General features: G+C 38.5%; 1 protein-coding gene and 1 pseudogene across 12 annotated transcripts in view; one reads left to right on the top strand and one right to left on the bottom strand.

Annotated features, from left to right (window-relative positions):
• Nucleotides 1-1,003, bottom strand: part of LOC108350153 (40S ribosomal protein S6 pseudogene) — a 9,863-nt pseudogene extending 8,860 nt beyond the window's left edge.
• Nucleotides 1-6,000, top strand: part of Xrcc4 (X-ray repair cross complementing 4) — a 246,424-nt gene that overhangs the window by 55,328 nt on the left and 185,096 nt on the right. The gene's annotated exons all lie outside the window — the stretch shown is intronic.

Raw genomic sequence — 6,000 nt, 5'->3', positions numbered from 1 at the left:
GGAGAAGAAAGTCCAGAGCTAGTCATGTCCTGTTTCTTTAAAGTGACACCTTTTTGACTGCAAATATTATGTTAAGATACTAGATAAGAGAACAAAATCACTCCTAGAAGATAAAGTTTACATGTCTTTTGTGATAACTGGCACAGACATATCTACTTGGTTGCTACATGACTTGATTGCGGCAGAGTTCTTCACGCAATGTTTTTCTTTCCTTAAGTTTTTATGTATGTCTTGTTCATTGGAAGTACCACGTCTTCAATAAGTAACCCACATTTCATTCCTTGTCTGCATACATTTGGCATAGTGAACTCTCAATTTTCTGACTGCAGCAATTTGAAAGCATTATTATCTTAAATTATGGCTTGGTGTTTACCTTTAGAATAGTCTTTCCTTATAGCTATAGAATGCAAGTACTTTCATAAAATCTAAGCTTAATCTTTTTCTTTCATAGCATATTTACAGTTAGGCTGAAGTGCCCAACTATCTCTTGTTTCTTTACTAAACCAATATGATTTTAGTCAATCATGGGGGAAGAATAAAGTTAAATAAAATGGTATTTTATTTTTTTATTTTTAGATTCTTGTTTTAATAGTTGTCAAAAATGTAATAACCTATAAAACTGACCAGTACCGGTTAACTCGTGACCATTTTCAGCTGTTTTGTTTATTGTTGAAGAGATAAATGTGTTTAGCAGGCATTTTATTACTGCTTCTTGTGTATCTACTGAAACACGTTATAGCACGGAGTCAGTTCATCGTCTTTTCCATTTGTGTTTAACATACTTTTCCTCTATACATTTTGAAAGTTATTTTGTTTCTAGAAACATAAATAAAGAACAGATGGCTGTTCACACCTCGGTAGGAATACCAGGGGACAGAGGACTTTCATCATGTCCCTGTGGTCCTGTGCTGGCTCTCATGTGGTGGACATCTGTGTCTGTTTGGAATAGTTCCTGCTGCTCTTTGGAGCCTCCTGGGGCTGGTGTCAGTCCTCCCTCCCTCATTTTAAGGCAGCTAGCATTTCTCCATCATTTATTACTCTGTAGACAAGCCCACAATATATCCGAACAAGAGTCTTAAACATACCAAGTATGCTGCTCTTGTTTAAGAATGTCTTACATATCTATGTAAACTCTCCTCATTCACAGCTAATATGTTTAGATATCTTTTTGTACTTGTAAGCCTCCTGACAGACACTAAGAAACAGCACAGAGCAATGTGAATTAGGTAAGTTCAGTAAAATAACTAAATGTAACCATTGGAATCATGGGATATGTGAACACAGTTCTAGTATTTATGTCTTTAATATACAAATGAGGGAAACCCTTAGGACTCTGTCTATTGAGTGATTTCAGTTTATAGGGCAGTGAATTTCAGTTTCACACCACAGACTCTTAGGTGGGGGAGTTGACCATTCTGTTGTCACATATCTTGTCACTTTTTGTCACATGTCCTGGTTCTATTCTTGTCTTGCATTAATATTTCAGATATTGAAATTATGTCTCCTTTTGGAGAAAGGATCGCCCAGTAAGAAAGTACATTTTAGAGTGTATTAAACAGCCCTGTTATCTTGAGACAGAACAGATGCATATCAGAATCAGATTATTGGAGAACATTGTAGCTTTGCAAAATTATTATAAGCTGGTAAAATATTATTATTTTTTTAAATGATAAAAATTGCTAAGGTCTGAGAAAATTCAACCAGCATACAAAATGGAATATTAGTAAAATGGTATGGAAGAAGGCATTACTATTCTTGAGTAAAACACTAAGGCTTGTTATCTTGAATAATAATAATTTTACAAATTACTTAGCACTGGAGTTAAATCCTTAGAAAATAATGTGGTTCACCTTAAAGGGTCCCTGATACACAGTTAAGTTCCTGAAAAAGGGACAGGAGCAGGGCTGGTAGATAAGGCTAATGTTGCCCTTGCAAAGGATTCAGGTTCAGTTCCCAGGTCCATGCAGCACCTCACAACCATCTGTAACTCCAGTTCCGGGGGAATCAGTGTCTCACTTGACATCCACAGGCTCCTGTGTACATGTTGTATAGCTCCTTACACTCAGACACCTAGATACATAAATATTAAATAAATATGTGAAGAAGAAATTACTGAGTGGAAGATATCTTCAACATATCCCTATACACATTTATCAAGACACACAAAATTCTAGAGTATGAGTTTTGTCTCATCAGAACAGTCAGTCCCTTATTTTTCTTATTGTTAAAAAGAATCTTTTCAATAAATCATTTAACTATTTGGTCCAAAGAGATGACTGTTGTAAAAATGCTTACTGCATTTACAAAGGACTGGGATTTTCTTCCCAAGTCAGTGGTTCCCATTTGTTTGTAACCCCAGCAGGGAACTTTACTTCCTCCTCTTGCCTCCCCAGGCACTCTCTGTTCTTTGAGTGCTTCTTCTGTTAACAATAAGATGCTTTTAAAGCTTAATAGTTTGGCATATATTATATGCTATAGCATGTAACATATTGTATTAAAATTGTCTGCTGTTGTCTGTCTTAATAAAAAAACCAAACCGAACCTCTGCAGCCAAAGCAGCAGCACTCAGCCTTCTTTTTAGTTCAGAGAGCCAGAGTTCCATGTTATGTACTATCGGGTGACTCTTAAATATTCCCCATCACAAGATGGGAGCTATATTGGATAAGGAATATATATTTAGTGTCATGGTAGTAGTCATTTTACAATGAGTATGTGTATCAAAAACATATATCACATCTGAAATGATATAACGTTTGTTGACAATTTTAATTCAGTAAAATGTGAAATAAGGACAGCAATTCCATTGAGTTAAATTCTCTCTTATGATTAGTAGATTAAAATGAAACGAGCTTAGTAAATCACATTTGATTTAATTCTACAAAAAGCTTAAGAAATTAAGCATGAATTATAATTACTATTACTGAGAATATAGAAATCAATTAGAAATATTTATCAACTTTATAAATGTCCCAGTAATTCTGAAAGTTTTATAATTGTTATGCTTCTTTTATTTAATTTTAAATAAAATAATTTGCCTTAATGCTCTTAACGATACCACCAATGGATTAGATAAGTGGTTAAGGTAATTTCATTATGAAATATTATACAGTGGGCAGGAGTGACTGCTTAGTAGTTGACAATATTGGATACTCCTCCGGAGGACTGAGGGTCCGTTCCCAGCACCCACACAGCTGCACATACCTGCTTTAGTGCAGTTCCCTAGGAACTGACGTCCTAGCTTCCATGAGCCGTGCACACATGTGGTCACAGGCATACATGCAGACAAAACACCCATACATACAGAAGGGAAATTCACAAATCTTTTAAAACATCTAAATAAATTAACACCTTCCCTATTTTCCTCTAGCATGTCAACTTTTTTAATGAAAAAGAAAAAATAGTATGAATTTTCTGGTTGAAGGCATTAGGAGACAACCCTTTTATTTAGAACTCTTGCATCTCTCATGTTAAAAACTGTATAGTTTCTGTACATGGTATTTTTTAGTGAAAAGTCTCTCAGTATTTCTTTAGGTGGCATGCATATCTATTATTAATTAATAGAATCATGTCACTTCCATTACATTAGATTTCAATATTATAAGCAAGCCTGTTAGAAATTAGAGAATTTGTTGTTATTAAAGGGAACTTGGGAGAGTGGCAGTGTTCCACAGGAGATTTCTGCAGATTGGGAATGGCTCTCTGGCCCTCGTTGTCTCTATGTTGACAGTGGTCATAGATGTCCTGCTATTCACTTTAGTGTCTAGGGGAGTACTTACAGACTGGGGATGATAGTCATTACGGTGTTAGAGTGATCTGAAAGTGTCCTAGAGACTTCTGAGCAAGCAACTGTTTTGTCATGTACTTCCTACCCCACAATAGGCGCAAGATGGGATTAAAGCAACTTTAGTAGTGAGTCTCTAGTCAGAGCTAAAAGTCTAACTCCGAGGTGAAGCATGAGGGGTGCAGCTGTGGCCACTGGTGTCATTTGGCCTGTTTATAATCTCCGTGACTTCTACTTGGAATAGGAGATTGGGTAATTATGTGTGTGGAAAGAGCCTCCTCCATACTTGTTTGGGTGCAGTAAGAGTTCATACAATGCATGTAGCAGACATCTCAAGCTTAGTATTGCCTGATCTCTGTGGTCTGCAGAAGCCAATGCAGAGCTATGCAAAAGGCAAGACAAACCCACTTCCTTGAAAGTGTAGGCTCTCTGAGCATAATCTCCTAATAGAACTATACATAAGTGATTTAGTCATAGAAGATTGTATATAATGCCCAATAATATAGACCCTAATCACAAGTAATCGCAAGAATAGGATTTTTATCAGAAAACATGACACATTTAAAGAGATATGAAATAACAAACATGTTTTAAATATTGAACAAACTCTAGAAGACTAATAGTTATAAATAAGAAAAGGCAAAGGAGTCATATCAAAAATAGAAGCATAAAATGATATGCTAGAAATAATCTGTTATATGAACATAAACATAAACATAAAAGGAGAACATAAGAGCAGCTCTCTGCTCCCAGACCCGGTGAGAGAGAGACCCAACCGCCTGGTCAGGTGGGCACTCCTGAGGCTGCAGAGCGGAAGAGACCACCAACACTGCTCACCCCTGCCCACATCCCTGGCCCAAGAGGAAACTGTATAAGGCCTCTGGGCTCCCGTGGGGGAGGGCCCAGGAGCGGCAGGACCCCTGCCACAGACACCACCGGACCCTGAAGGAAACAGACCGGATAAACAGTTCTCTGCACCCAAATCCCGTGGGAGGGAGAGCTAAACCTTCAGAGAGGCAGACAGGCCTGGGAAACCAGAAGAGACTGCTCCCTGCACACACATCTCGGACGCCAGAGGAAAAAGCCAAAGACCATCTGGAACCCTGGTGCACTGAAGCTCCCGGAAGGGGCGGCACAGGTCTTCCTGGTTGCTGCCGCTGCAGAGAGTCCCTGGACAGCACCCCACGAGCAAACCTGAGCCTCGGGACCACAGGTAAGACCAAATTTTCTGCTGCAAGAAAGCTGCCTGGTGAACTCAAGACACAGGCCCACAGGAACAGCTGAAGACCTGTAGAGAGGAAAAACTACACGCCCGAAAGCAGAACACTCTGTCCCCATAACTGACTGAAAGAGAGGAAAACAGGTCTACAGCACTCCTGGCACACAGGCTTATAGGACAGTCTAGCCACTGTCAGAAATAGCAGAACAAAGTAACACTAGAGATAATCTGATGGCGAGAGGCAAGCGCAGGAACCCAAGCAACAGAAACCAAGACTACATGCCATCATCGGAGCCCAATTCTCCCACCAAAACAAACATGGAATATCCAAACACACCAGAAAAGCAAGATCTAGTTTCAAAATCATATTTGATCATGATGCTGGAGGACTTCAGGAAAGACCTGAACACACTTAGGGAAGCACAGGAAAACATTAATAAACAAGTAAAAGCCTACAGAGAGGAATCGCAAAAATCCCTGAAAGAATTCCAGGAAAACACAATCAAACAGTTGAAGGAATTAAAAATGGAAATAGAAGCAATCAAGAAAGAACACATGGAAACAACCCTGGATATAGAAAACCAAAAGAAGAGACAAGGAGCTGTAGATACGAGCTTCACCAACAGAATACAAGAGATGGAAGAGAGAATCTCAGGAGCAGAAGATTCCATAGAAATCATTGACTCAACTGTCAAAGATAATGTAAAGCGGAAAAAGCTACTGGTCCAAAACATACAGGAAATCCAGGACTCAATGAGAAGATCAAACCTAAGGATAATAGGTATAGAAGAGAGTGAAGACTCCCAGCTCAAAGGACCAGTAAATATCTTCAACAAAATCATAGAAGAAAACTTCCCTAACCTAAAAAAAGAGATACCCATAGACATACAGGAAGCCTACAGAACTCCAAATAGATTGGACCAGAAAAGAAACACCTCCCGTCACATGATTGTCAAAACACCAAACGCACAAAATAAAGAAAGAATATTAAAAGCAGTAA

This window comes from Rattus norvegicus, chromosome 2 (assembly GCF_036323735.1).
Source record: "Rattus norvegicus strain BN/NHsdMcwi chromosome 2, GRCr8, whole genome shotgun sequence".
NCBI classification, from domain to species: Eukaryota; Metazoa; Chordata; class Mammalia; order Rodentia; family Muridae; genus Rattus; species Rattus norvegicus.
Note: the sequence above shows the minus strand (reverse complement) of the source record. Positions and strands in the feature narration are given on the sequence as shown.